This window comes from Pseudorca crassidens, chromosome 2, assembly GCF_039906515.1.
Source record: "Pseudorca crassidens isolate mPseCra1 chromosome 2, mPseCra1.hap1, whole genome shotgun sequence".
NCBI classification, from domain to species: Eukaryota; Metazoa; Chordata; class Mammalia; order Artiodactyla; family Delphinidae; genus Pseudorca; species Pseudorca crassidens.
Window position 1 is genome coordinate 18,295,322 of NC_090297.1, and position 13,316 is coordinate 18,308,637.

Sequence of the window (13,316 nt, forward strand, 5' to 3'; positions counted from 1 at the left end):
CCACCCCAGAGACCCTCCCACTATTGTAAATAATTCTAGAAAGAATACCCCTGTCGTTATATTTCATTTTAAATACCTAGAATTGAATTACTGAGTCAAAAGGATACACATTTTAAGGCTTTAGAGTCATATTCCCCAAATGCCCTGCAGAATGTTTCCATCAATTGAAATTCCCACCAAGCAAGTGTGAGAGTACCCATCTCCCTATGTCTTTCCCCAGCGATGGTCTTTATACTTTTTCTAATGCTTGAAAACCCAGAAGGTAAAAAATAGTATGTTGCTTTAATTTGCATTCCTTTGATTCTTAGAAATGTTGACTATTCTTTCTTGGTTTATTGCCTATTGACAGGGCCTTTTTTAATTGATTTCAAAGAAATTTTTATATCAAGATGATGCAGGGAATTCCCTGGCGGTCCAGTGGTTAGAACTCGGCAATTTTAGTCACAGGCCCGGGTTCCATTCCTGGTCGGGGAACTAAGACCCTGCAATTATGTGGTGCAGCCAAAAAAAAGGTGATGCAACTGCAAAGTAAACTCTTGTTTCCGACCTGATTTGGGTACAGCATCTTCCTCTCCTACCCCCTCTAACCTCCTCCATGGATCTAGGAGAGGAATCATTTTTACTGAACCCAGTAAGGCTTTTTACAGGAAAAATCTTGAGAAGATGGAAAATGAGAGACAATGAGGGATTCCAAGTGTTTCGTATTTTGGAAGATTTTCCTCTCCAATCTATCCCTCCCTGCTTCAAACTGGAAAGATTGCTGTGTTCTTTTGTAGCCAGAATAACTGAGTCATGACAGGGTGTGATCTTTCAGGCTTGCTACACTCTCTGGGCCAAATGGTCCCCACCCAGGAGATCTCTTCACTTTTGAGCTGTGCTGACACAGGTAAGACCCAGCTTCTTGTAATCTCACCAAGCCCTGACTCAGTGTCTCTGCTGCTCACCAGCTGTGTGTCATTGCAGGAGTCCCTTAACCTCTCTGTGCCTCAATGCCTTCTGAAATGAGAAAAGCATTACCCACACATTAAAGTAATGTGTGTGTATGCGGCACTGGACACAATGCTTGGCACAGTGTAGGTGCTCAAGAAACATCTGTCAAATTAATAACTGACAGTTGTTTTCCTTTCAGTTTGTCCTTGTTGTGTGTGTGGGGGGTGTCCATCCTTGTTTAGCTTTCTCTTTTTTCCTACTAAAAACAAACTCAGCTTTTCAGAAATATAATAAACCAAACCTCTGTGCTTTAACCTATGTAGGTTAGAAACCTTTGGTGACAAGGAACAGAAATTAACCGGAGTTTAATAGAAAAGAAAAAAGTGGGGAGAATCCATTACAAAGACTCAGGGGTGTCTCAGATTTCAAGAGCTTGAAATGGGGATTCTTCTCTCTGCTCCCCCCTGTAGGTCTGCTGCGTTCCTCTTTCTGTTTCTGTCTCTCTCTCCCTCAAGACTGTCTTTCTCTGCCACCATGGCCACCAACAACTGCTTCTCCCAGTTAAAGTCTCAACTGCATACAGAGATTCACTAACTGACCCTAAATCCCCAAACCAGGGTCTGACTCAAATCCCAGATCCCAGTCAGATGTTGTCTCTTGAGAAATAACACAGTCATTCACTGCTGGAGGGCAGATGAGTTCATCAGAACTGCTTTTTATAGGCAAGGAAAGACCAGGCCAGCTAGGAGCTTGAGTTCTCCCAGAGACGGGGTGGAAGTGACTAGAAATTGAATTCAGAGCTCACAAAATTGACCTCAGAAGGTCAGAGCTTGAAAGAGATTTCTATATTACCTAGTCTAACTTCTGCCCCCATTAAAAAAATTTTTTTTTAATAAAGAAGGAATGAAGCCCAGAGGTATGTGGTTTGTCCAAGGCCCCCCAGCCAGTCAGAGACAGAGCTGGAACCAGAACTCAGGTCTCCTGGCACCGTGGCTCAGGGTCAAGGTCTCAGTGAGGGAGGGGCTGTGACACTCCCCACTCTCTCAGGGAGCAAGCTGAGGCACAGAGCGGTCAGGTGGCGTGCCCAAGGTCCCCCAGCTGTGGCACCATCTGAGCCTGGGTCCAGTTCTTCCCATGAACCCCTGCGGAAGAGGGGGTGAGAGGGAGAACCGGAAAGGAAGATGGAAAAGTGGGGAGGGCAGGGAGAAGGATGGGGGAGGGGAACTGAAAGGCAGGGGAGAGGAGAGCGCCTCACCCTGGCCAGAACCACCCTGAGCGGGTTTGTCCCCCAGGAATTCTAGGCCCCTCTGTGCTGGTCATGGCTGTGAGTCCGTCACCTCAGTACTGCATCTTGTTCTTTCTCTCCATGACCTTGACCTTGCACTTTCCGTCTTCTTGGTGAACCTGATGGATATTACCCCCAGATGAGGCCTTTCCTTTCCCTCCCTTCCCTTCCCTGCCATGTCCATCTTTCCCACCTGGGTGAAGGCTGGGCTCTGATGGGAAATAAAAGGTCAGAAGTAGAAAAACCAAATAGAAGACAAAAACTGGGACCCATGGGCTAAATTCAACACTCAGAAGGTCTGGGTTTGGCCCAGATTGCAATATTGAGCAATATGAAACACCTTAAAGAACCAGGTGTCACACCTGGAATAGATCCTGTACGTGGTCTTGTGACTTGTTATCCTTTCACCCTGTTCTCCAGGTTGTCTTCACAGGAAAGTAAATATTTCTCTATGCCCCAATTTCTATCAAACGTAAGAAAACAAAAGCCAATGAGAGATGGATGTTTCAAGAAAAATGGAAGCATCTTTGTGAACGAGAGCTCATTTCTATATGTTTAATTTTAAACCAACTGTCTGCAGGAAGACAAATGATGCATTTCACCTGCCTGGTCCCAGGAGGCACTGAGTTTGCAACCTCTGCGTTGAAGGGTTCTAGCAAGTGTTTCTCAAAGATGGGGCATTTTATTGGGCAACACTCTCTCAATTGGGTGGGAAAATCCATGCATTGAAGACGTTCAGCATCCCTGCCTACTTCCAATCCCTAGAGAATATCAGTAGTGCCTCCCAAACCTCTTAGAGGGTCCTTGGTATAGGTTTCGACCCAGAAGCTTCCTGGGGGCTGGACCAGCATCTGGGTAGCCATGGCACCACCGGCCTGGGCCTGGCACGGGGTTGGTGCTCAGCAAGCTTTTAGCCCGTCCTTCACTGAGGACCTACTGTGTGCCAGCACCATCGAGGCACTTCATATTCATACAACTAATCCTTACAACATCCAACTGAAATCAGCATCATGAAGCCCATTTTAGAGGTAAAAATGCTGAGGCTCCGAGAGGGTAGCAAATGTGCCCAGGATCTCACAGCTACGGGAGACCAGGACCAATAGAACCCAGCCCGCCTGACTCCAAGACCAGCTGTTTTGTACTTGTATGATCAGGCCACCCAAGATGGCTGTTCTCTTGCTCTCTGTACATCCCTTGCTCCACCAGTCTCTGCTTCACCTACACCCTGTTCACATGCCTGACCTGCTCTCTTAATCATAGAGCCTCATCAGTAATTTCCTATGTTCTTGCCCCCCATCCCGTCTAGTGATTGTTCTAATATTTAGATCAGAACTATCTCCACTATGATGGTTTGTTAAAGGGGTGTACCCCTCTGCTGGTTTCCCTGGTAACTGATGAGCCAACCTGATCTCAACTCCCTTTATAACTGGTAACCTCCCCCCTCATCCCATAGCAAAGATTGCTGCCACGTCTGCCTCACATGGCGGGGTGGCGCTCCAGAACCTTGCTTCAGACATGTAAGACCCCCATCCCCATCCATTAAACCATTGATAACTCTGTCACTGACTCCAGGCTCTTTCTTCTCCCGTGAGGCTGGGCAAGCACAGGGCTTGCATCCCGTGGGGGGCAGCCCAGCAGTACTGCAACACGGCTGCCTCTCAGACCATGGGGGAAGCAGAATGCTGGCCCCTGGGGGCAGAGGTTTTGTTGCTCTCGTTCCCCAGTGCGTAGAACAGTGCCTAGCACATAGTAGGTGTTTAATAATACTTGCTTTAAAAAATGAGTGAATACACTGATGAATGCGACATAGGTTATTACCATATCACAACTGCTAGTTTAGAGAGTCTGAACAACAGCTTTTAGAGCAGGAGAGAGATGTTTTCTACCCAGGGACTCAGGGCAGCCTTCAGAAAGACTGACCAGTGGGCTGGGCCTCGGAGGATGAGAATGGTTTCCATGCACCACGCAGGGAGTGGTAGAAGAGGGCATTCTTGGCAAAGGGAAACATTAGCAAAAGCCTGGAGGCTTGGAGAGAAGAAGACTTTCCTGAGTCTCCTTGCAGCTTAGTTAGGTGGAGGAGCCAAGATTCAAGCCCACAAAACTCAACTTCAGAGCCTGTGCTCTTAACCACTACCCAGACTGCTTCCCATGCAATAAATAGCAAGGTCAGTCCGAGGCATTCAGGGAAGAATTGACAGGAATAAGGGATTGAATGACGATGGAGAGGAAGAAATTGAGAATGACTTCAGGTCCTCAGTAAGTCACTCACTGAACAAGTAGTGAGTGTACTTTCTGTGCCAAACTCCAGCTAGGAGTTAGAGAGTCAACCACAAGTAAGTCCCACCTCTGCCCCCCAGCTCATGGTGACCAGGCCCAAGGGCGAGAGGGCAGCCGTGGGAAGCTGACTCCCGGCACAAGTCATTAAAAGGTATTTCCTGTCTTGCCTCTTCCTCCAGGTACAGAGGTTTATTTGGCATCACAAACACCATAGCAACCATATGGGGGATCTTGTCTCCCATGGCTGTGGGGTTCTTAACCCCCCAGGGGAAGGACCTAGTTCAGGTGGCCAGGGATATCAGTTTTTCCCACTGCACCAGGGACTCTGTCCCCATTCCCTGGGACCACCAAAATCAACTTGTCAGACAGAGAGCCAGTAGTATTCTCTCTTTCTCCCTTTTGCAAACCTGGCCTGAGATGGACGTGCATTCCCCCCTCCCCACTCCCAGGCAGAACTTCCTGTTCCCCCACAGATTATGCCAGCTTCTGGCATTTCTGCTGCTATTGGACTGAGAGAATCCCAGAATATCAGACCAAAGGCATTGAAAGCGTTTCTAGTCCTGAGAGCCTCAAATCCCTACCCTGGGGAACATGGCCCTGGTTCATGTGTGGACATGGGGCTTCTTCAGAGCAGGGGTCACAAACTCTTTATTTTTCCTTAAATATTTGTTTATTTATTGCTGCATCGGTTTTAGTTGCAGCATGTGTGAGCTTTTGTCGTGGCGCGAGGGCTCAGTAGTTGTGGCGCACAGGCTTACTTGCCCTGCAGCAGCTAAGTTCCCTGACCTTAGTTCCCTGACCACGGATCGAACCCGTGTCCCCTGTATTGGAAGGAGGACTCTCAACCACTGGACCACCAGGGAAATCCCCACAAATTCTTGTAAACTGTGAAGTGGGCTGAGTGCAAGGGAAAAAAACTGAAATGGTGCGTATATGTATGGGTCTTCCCCCCATTTTTACATGGATTCTAATGTGTAAGATACACAGTTCCTGACCTTACTTTTTTACTTAATTAATCTTGAAAAGCATTTCCTTCCTTCCTTTCTTTCTTTCTTCTTCTTTCCTTCTATTTTTTCTTTTTCTTCCTTCCTTCCTTCCTTTCTTTTGTTCTTTTTCTTTCTTTCTTCCTTCCTTCCTTCCTTTCTTTTCTTCTTTCTTCCTTCCTTCCTTCCTTCCTTTCTTTCTTTTCTTCTTTCTTCCTTCCTTCCTTCCTTCCTTTCTTTCTTTTCTTCTTTTTCTCTTTCTTTCTTTGTTTCTTTCTTTGTTTCTTTCTTTCTTTCTTTCACAGCTGTAATAGTACTCTACTGTACAGATGAACCAAATTTTTAAACCAAGCTAGAGAGATGCCCATGGGTGTTCTTAAATAGAAGAGTTGAGAAGCCCTAAAATTTTATCCACCTCCCTCTTTTTTACAAATGAGGAAACAGAAGTTCAGAGGGAGAGGACTATCATTTATTGAACGTCCAGTACATGCCAGGCATGTTCACACATGTGATCTGGGTTTATCCTCATGAGATATATATTAGTATCTCCATTTTACAGAGGAGGAAACAGAGGCTCAAAGAGGTTAAGACGCTTGTCAAAGACCACACAGCTAGTGAATGACAAAGCTGGGATTTAAACTCAGGTCTGTGTAACTCTATGCCCTTAGCCAACTTGTGCTAAGAAGAATGAGGCTGGGGATTTGGCCAGCATTTTAGAGGGGGGGGCAGGGTGTAGTGGTGGCCATGGAGATTACTGAGAGCCCAGGGGTAGCTGGGTAAAAATTCAGGAGCAGTTTGTGGATTCCTCAATCCCACCTGGAGTTCTTTCAGCTCAAACCCCCATCCTCACCCCACACCTGATCCTAAACCCAGACGGCTTACTGTGGTCATAAATAGAATGCATGACTCCACACCTGTGCTGTCCCCTGCGTCCTTTGGGAATTCCATTTATACCTTATTCCTAAGGTAGCTTGAAGTTGTCCCAAGCTCACTGATGCTTTGTAATTATTTTTAAGTCTTTTTCTCTTAAATCTGTCTCATTTTGGATACTCTCTATTGCTATGTCTTTAAGTTCACTAACCTTTTTATTGGCTGTATCTAGTCTGTTGTTAGTCCTATCCAGGGTATTTTTCACTTTAGATGTTGTGGTATTAATCTCTACAAGTTTGATTTGGGTCTTTTAAATACCCAAAAAGGGACTTCCCTGATGGCAGAGTGGTTGGGACTCCGCACTCCCAATGCGGGGGGCCCGGGTTCAATCCCTGCTCAGCGAGCTGAATCCTGCATGCGTGCCACGGCTGGGAGTTTGCATGCCACAACTAAGGAGCCCACGTGTCGCAACTAAAGAGGCTGCGAGCTGCAACTGAGGAGCCTGTCTGTTGCAGCTGGGGAGCCTGCCAGCCACAACTAAGGAGCCTTCCTGCCACAACTAAGACCCGGTACAAACAAATAAATAAATAAGTAAATAAAAACTATTAAAAATAAAATACCCAAAAGAATTGAAAGCAGGATCTGGAAGAGATATTTGCACATCCATGTTCAAAACAGCATTAGTCACAATTGCTAAAACATAGAAGCAGCTCAAATGTCCATCAGTGGATGAACGGATAAGTAAAATGTGGTGTATACATACAATGGAATATTATTCAGCCTTAAAAAGGAAGGAAATTCTGACGTATGCTACAACACAGATGAACCTTAAGGACATTATGATAAGTAAGATAAGCCAGTCACAAAAAGACGTACACTGTTTGATTCCACTTATATGAGATACTTAGAGCAGCTAAAATCATAAAGACAGAAATTGTGTGGTTGCCAGGGGCTGGGGGGAGGGGTAAATGAAAAGTTATTGTTTAATGGATACAGAGTTTCCGTTTTGTTAGATGAAAAGACTTACAGGAATGGATGGTGGTGATGGTTGCACAACAATGTAAATGTATTTAATACCACTCAATTGTATGCTTAAAAATGGTTAAGATGTTAAATTTTATGTATTTTTTAACCAAAATTTTTAAAAGACATTAAAAATCTTCCATGTCTCTACTTATCATGTTTAACCTTTCTTCTACCTGCCTGAACACCTAGAATGTAGTTACAGTAGTTACAGTAACTCTTTTCTACTAATTCTATCAGCTATGTCATTTTGGAGTCTGTTTCTATTGACTGGGGTTTTTTCTGCTCATTTTGAGTCTTATTTACTTGCTTATTTGCATGTCTGACAATTTTTTATTGGATGCCAGACATCATAAATTTTACCTTTTTTGGTGCTGGATATTTTTGTGTTCCTATACATTTTCTTGAAATTTGTTCTGGGCCACAAGTTACTCGGAAATAGATTTATTCCTTCAAGGCCTGTTTTGAGGCTTTGTAAGGTGGAATTAAAGCAGCCTTTACTCTGGGGCTCATTTTGTGCCACCACTGAGACAGTATGCTTCGGAGTACTTTACCCAATCCCTCTTGAACTGTGAGGTTTTCCACTCTGGCTGGTGGGAATACAAAGTATTCCCAACACTAGTGAATTCTGGTGATGGTTCTTTCCCCAGCCTCAGGTAGTTAAGTTTCTTTACACATGAGCTAATTCAGTTCCTCAGCTGAAGAGGGAACCCTCTGCAGATCTCTGTCTGCAGCTCTCTCCTCTCTGGTGCTTGGCCCTGCTAACTTCCTTCCTTGATTCCAACTCTACCCCAGGAGTCGGCCAGGCCCTCCCCGGGCTCCCCTCCCTCTGCTGCAGCTCAGAAACTCTCCAGGCTATAAGCTGGAGCCATCGTAAACTCACCTTATTGGTTTCCCCTCCTCAGGAATCATTGTCCTCCATTGCTCGTGGTCCAAGTTAGAAAACCATTGTTTCATATATATATATATATATATATATATATATATATATATATTTTTTTTTTTTTTTTTTTTTTTTTTTTTGCGGTACGCGGGCCTCTCACTGTTGTGGCCTCTCCCGTTGCGGGGCACAGGCTCCGGACGCTCAGGCTTAGCGGCCATGGCTCACGGGCCCAGCCGCTCCGCGGCATGTGGGATCTTCCCGGACCGGGGCACGAACCCGTGTCCCCTGAATCAGCAGGCGGACTCTCAACCACTGCGCCACCAGGGAAGCCCTCATATATTTTTTTGTCCAGTTTTTTTAGTTGTTTCAGGTGAGGGAGTTTATCTGGTACCTGTTACTCCATCTTGGTCCACAGCAGAAGTGTTAATAGATTTTTAATGGACTAGTTTAGAGTTTATTTTTAGCATCTACTAAGGAGAAGGGTCCTTGGACAAAGCAGCCTTTAAAATAGTCTCTAAGGATAACCACAGAAAGGCTTGGAGAACTACACAATTCATGAAAAGTAGAGGTCTGTTTTGTTTGTTTGTTTGCTTTTTAATTGAAGTATAGTTGTTTTACAATGTTGTGTTAGTTTCAGGTATACGACAAAGTGATTCAGTCATATATATATGTGACTATAGAATAGTCATATTCTATAGTCATATATAGAATATATATATATACTTTTTCAGATTCTTTTCCATTATAGGTTATTACAAGATATTGAATATACTTCCCTGTGCTATACAGTAGGTTCTTATTGGTTATCTATTCTATATATAGTAGTGTGTATCTGTTAATCCCAAACTCCTAATTCATCCCTCCCCTCCCCCTTTCCCCTTTGGTATAGAGGTCACTTTTTTGTACTAGGAATCAGAGGCCAGAGTCCCTCCTGTTCAAGACAGCATGCAGGCTGGCTTTCAGGGGAATTCAAACTGGTCCTTGCTCTCATACCTGACCCATCTGTCTACAAATGGTGGCATCATTACTCTCCCTCCACCCTCCTTGGTAGGCACCTGTGCAGTTACACCTACATCAACCTCCTCCCCAGAGCCACAGGGAACAGGATAATGGAACCTTGGCATCCCACCCTGGGAAGGGTAAGAATCTTTGCACTAAATATTAAATACATTGGGAGATGGAGCAGCCTCTCATAGCCACTGCCCCCCACACCCCCTCAAAAGAAAACTTAAACTTTTATTTTGAAATAATTATAAACTCAAAGGAAAGTGTAAAAACAGTGCATGGAGACTTGTGTATCCTCACCCAGAATTCCCCTGTGGTGACGTCTTACATAGCTGTAGTACAGTATCTTAGTTCCCTGACCAGAGATTGAACCCATGACCCCTGCAGTGGAAGCATGGAGTCCTAACCACTGGACCGCCAGGGAATTCCCTGTAGTAGAGTACCTAAACTGGGAAATTCACATTACTCCTGCTGCATTACCACTAACTGGTCTACAGATCTTATTCAGTTTTCACCATCTTCTAAAAATTGCACTCATTCGTGTGTATGTGTGTGTAGTTCTACTTTATGCCCTGTATAGGTTCCAGTAATCACCATTACAATCAAGATGCAGAACAGTCCCATCATCACAGTTGCTTTGTCCTATGTCTTGTATTCCTAAACACTCCCACCCTATCCCACCTCCTCACCCCTGTCCCTGTCCCCCTGGCAACCACTGATCTGGTCTTCATCTCCATAGTTGTGTCATGTTAAGAATGTTCTACAGGGCTTCCCTGGTGGTGCAGTGGTTGAGAGTCCACCTGCCGATGCAGGGCACACGGGTTCGTGCCCTGGTCCGGGAAGATCCACATGCCGCGGAGCCGCTAGGCCTGTGAGCCATGGCCGCTGAACCTGTGCGTCCGGAGCCTGCGCTCCGCAACGGGAGAGGTCACAACAGTGAGAGGCCTGCATACCGCAAAAAAAAAAAAAAAAAGAATGTTCTACAAATGGAATCACACAGTACGTAATCTTTTGGAATTGACTTTTTTTCACTAAGCATAATGCCCTTGAGGTCCATCCAAGTTGTTGCACGTTTCAATAGTTCATTCCCTGGTGTCGCTGAGTCATATTCCGTGTCATGAATGTTTCAGAGTTTTCAGCAATGATTGCATTAAATACATTTTCGACACCTTTCTCTCTTCTCCTTCTGGGACCCCTATAATGTGAAGGTTAGTACACTTGATGTTGTCCCAGATGTCCCTTAAACTGTTCTCATTTTTTTAAATTTGTTTTTCTTTTTGCTGTTCTGATTGGGTGATTTCCATTATTCTATCTTCCAGATCACTTATGCCTTCTTCTGTATGACCTGTTATATGACCTGTTAGTCGGCTGTTAATTCCTTCTAGTGTGTTTATCACTTCAGTTTTTGTATTCTTCAGTTCTTACTGGTTCTTTTTTTTAAATATTTATTTATTTATATGGCTGCTCTGGGTCTAAGTTGCAGCACATGGGATTTCATTGCAGCATGCTGGATCTTTTAGTTGCGGCATGCAAACTCTTAGCTATGGCATGTGGGATCTAGTTCCCTGACCAGGGATCGAACCTGGGCTCCCTGCATTGGGAGCATGGAGCCTTAGCCACTGGACCACCAGGGAAGTCCCTGACTGGTTCTTTTTTATATTTTCTAGTTTGTTGTTAAAATTCTCACTGTGTTCATCTATTCTTTTCCCTAGTTCAGAGTAGCTTTGAGCCCTTTATCTGGCAAATTATTTATCTCTGTTTCATTAGTTGTTTTTGCAGAGTTTTTTCTTGTTCTTTCATTTGAAACAAATTCTTCTGTCTCTATGAAGTTAGGTGAAACAATTACCTATCCTGATCCTGAAGGGTTGTCCTTGTGTGGAAATGTCCCTCTACAGTCCAGTGGCTTTGGTAGAAGAGCTGGATCTGATGTGAGCATGAGACACATCTCCCCGCAGAGTACCTTAGCAGCTATCACCTTGGTAGGAGGTGGGGCTGGAGGTGGAGAGGCGAGAGCCAGAGCCGGGTGTGAACAGGGGCTGCTATCTGCTCAGTAGACACCACCACCATATCGGGGTGCGGTCAAATCCCAAATTGCTGGAGCAGAAGCCCTGAAGGTCAGGTTCTAGCGGGTTCTGTTCCCTCTCCAGCACCAGCACCTTCTCCCCAGAGGGGAGCAGTGCTGGAGCAAGACGGGCTGGAGCAGGTGCCTGGTGAGGGCTGGGATGCAGGCTGTGACGTTCCCAGCACACCTGTCAGAATTCCAGACCACTCCCAATCTGTCACAGGATTTTTTTAAAGAAAGGAAGAACCTGAAGGAAATACGACAATTTAATGATGATAGTGTCTGGGTGGTTGTAGGATTATGAATAATTTGGTTTTCTTTCTGTATTTCTATAACCGCTATGTTGACTATATATTGCTTTTTTTTTTTTGAAGCCACTACTTCCTTTTATAAAAATTAATTTATTTATTTATTTTTGGCTGTGTTGGGTCTTCGTTTCTGTGCGAGGGCTTTCTCTAGTTGCGGCGAGCGGGGGCCACTCTTCATCACAGTGCGCGGGCCTCTCACTATCGCGGCCTCGCTTGTTGCGGAGCACAGGCTCCAGACGCGTAGGCTCAGTAGTTGTGGCTCACGGGCCCAGTTGCTGCGCGGCATGTGGGATCTTCCCAGGCCAGGGCTCAAACCTGTGTCCCCTGCATTGGCAGGCAGATTCTCAACCACTGCACCACCAGGGAAGCCCTATATATTGCTTTTTTATTGAAGTATAGTTGGTTTACAATATTGTGTTAGTTTCAGGTATACAGAAAAGTGATTCAGCTATATATATTTTTTCAAATTATTTTCCATTACAGGTTATTAGAAGATATTGAATGTTGTTTCCCTGTTATACAGCAAATCCTTATTGCTTATCTATTTTATGTATAGTAGCTTATATCTGTTGATCCCATACTCTTAATTATCCCTTCCTCCCTCCCTTCTGTTTTCTCTTTGGTAACCACAAGTTTGATTTCCATGTCTATGAGTCTGTTTCTGTTTGTATACAGATTCATGTGTATTATTTTTTAAATTCCACATATAAGTGATATCATATACTATTTTAGCTTCTCTCACTTGTGTACTGCTTTAATAGTTAATAATTAATTAATTTAGTAATTAATTTTTTCAAACCCAAACTTTAGTGTTGAGGGAAAAAAAGACTGTGAAAATGTGTGAAAGACTGAGCTTGGCCTCCCTGTTTTAAATCCTTTCCTGTACCTTCTGTCCTAGATGTAGGGATGATGGAAAGACACTTTAGTTTGATTCTGGATAAAACTTGCCAATTCCATGAGCATTCACTGCAGACCTATGGTATGCCAGGCCCTTTGCTAGGTCCTGGGGGATACAGAAATGACTGAGCCATGGTCCTTGCCCTGGAAGACCTCATAATGGAGTCTCCAGTATTGGCTTTTCTTAGAGCTAGAAGCAGTTTTATCTGGAGGCTGAAGCCTTAGACCAAACCAAATTGTCCAAAGGTGGCATTAAAAGAATCAGCAAGTCAGTGAGAAAAGCCCTTTGGGAGAAGGAAAGGGAGAAAAAAGGGGGGGTAGTTGGTGATGTTTTAAAAGAGGACCTCCCTGGTGGCACAGTGGTTAAGAATCCACATGCCAATGCAGGGGACACGGATTGGAGTCCTGGTCCGGGAAGATCCCACATGCCGCGGAGCAACTAAGCCCGTGTGCCCCAACTACTAAGCCTGCGCTCTACAGCCCGTGAGCCACAACTACTGAGCCCGTGCGCCACAACTACTGAAGCCCGCGCGCCTAGAGCCTGTGCTCTGCAACAAGAGAAGCCACCGCAATGAGAAACCCGCACACCGCAGCGAAGAGTAGCCCCCGCTCACTGCAATGAAAACCCAATGCAGCCAAAAATAAAATGTAAATAAATAAATAAATTTATTTTTTTTTAAAAAAGAGGAACCCAAAGCAGCAAATTGCTTGCTCTGGTCTGAATGCTTCTGTTGTTGAAATCTGAATGTGTGATGCGATGGTATTAGGAGATCTGGCCTTTGGGGACTGCGCC

General features: G+C 44.8%; 1 pseudogene; it reads left to right on the forward strand.

Annotated features, from left to right (window-relative positions):
• Positions 1-825: 825 nt before the first annotated feature.
• The window catches only part of LOC137212346 (elongation factor 1-alpha 1-like), a 29,758-nt pseudogene continuing 17,267 nt past the window's right edge, over positions 826-13,316 (forward strand).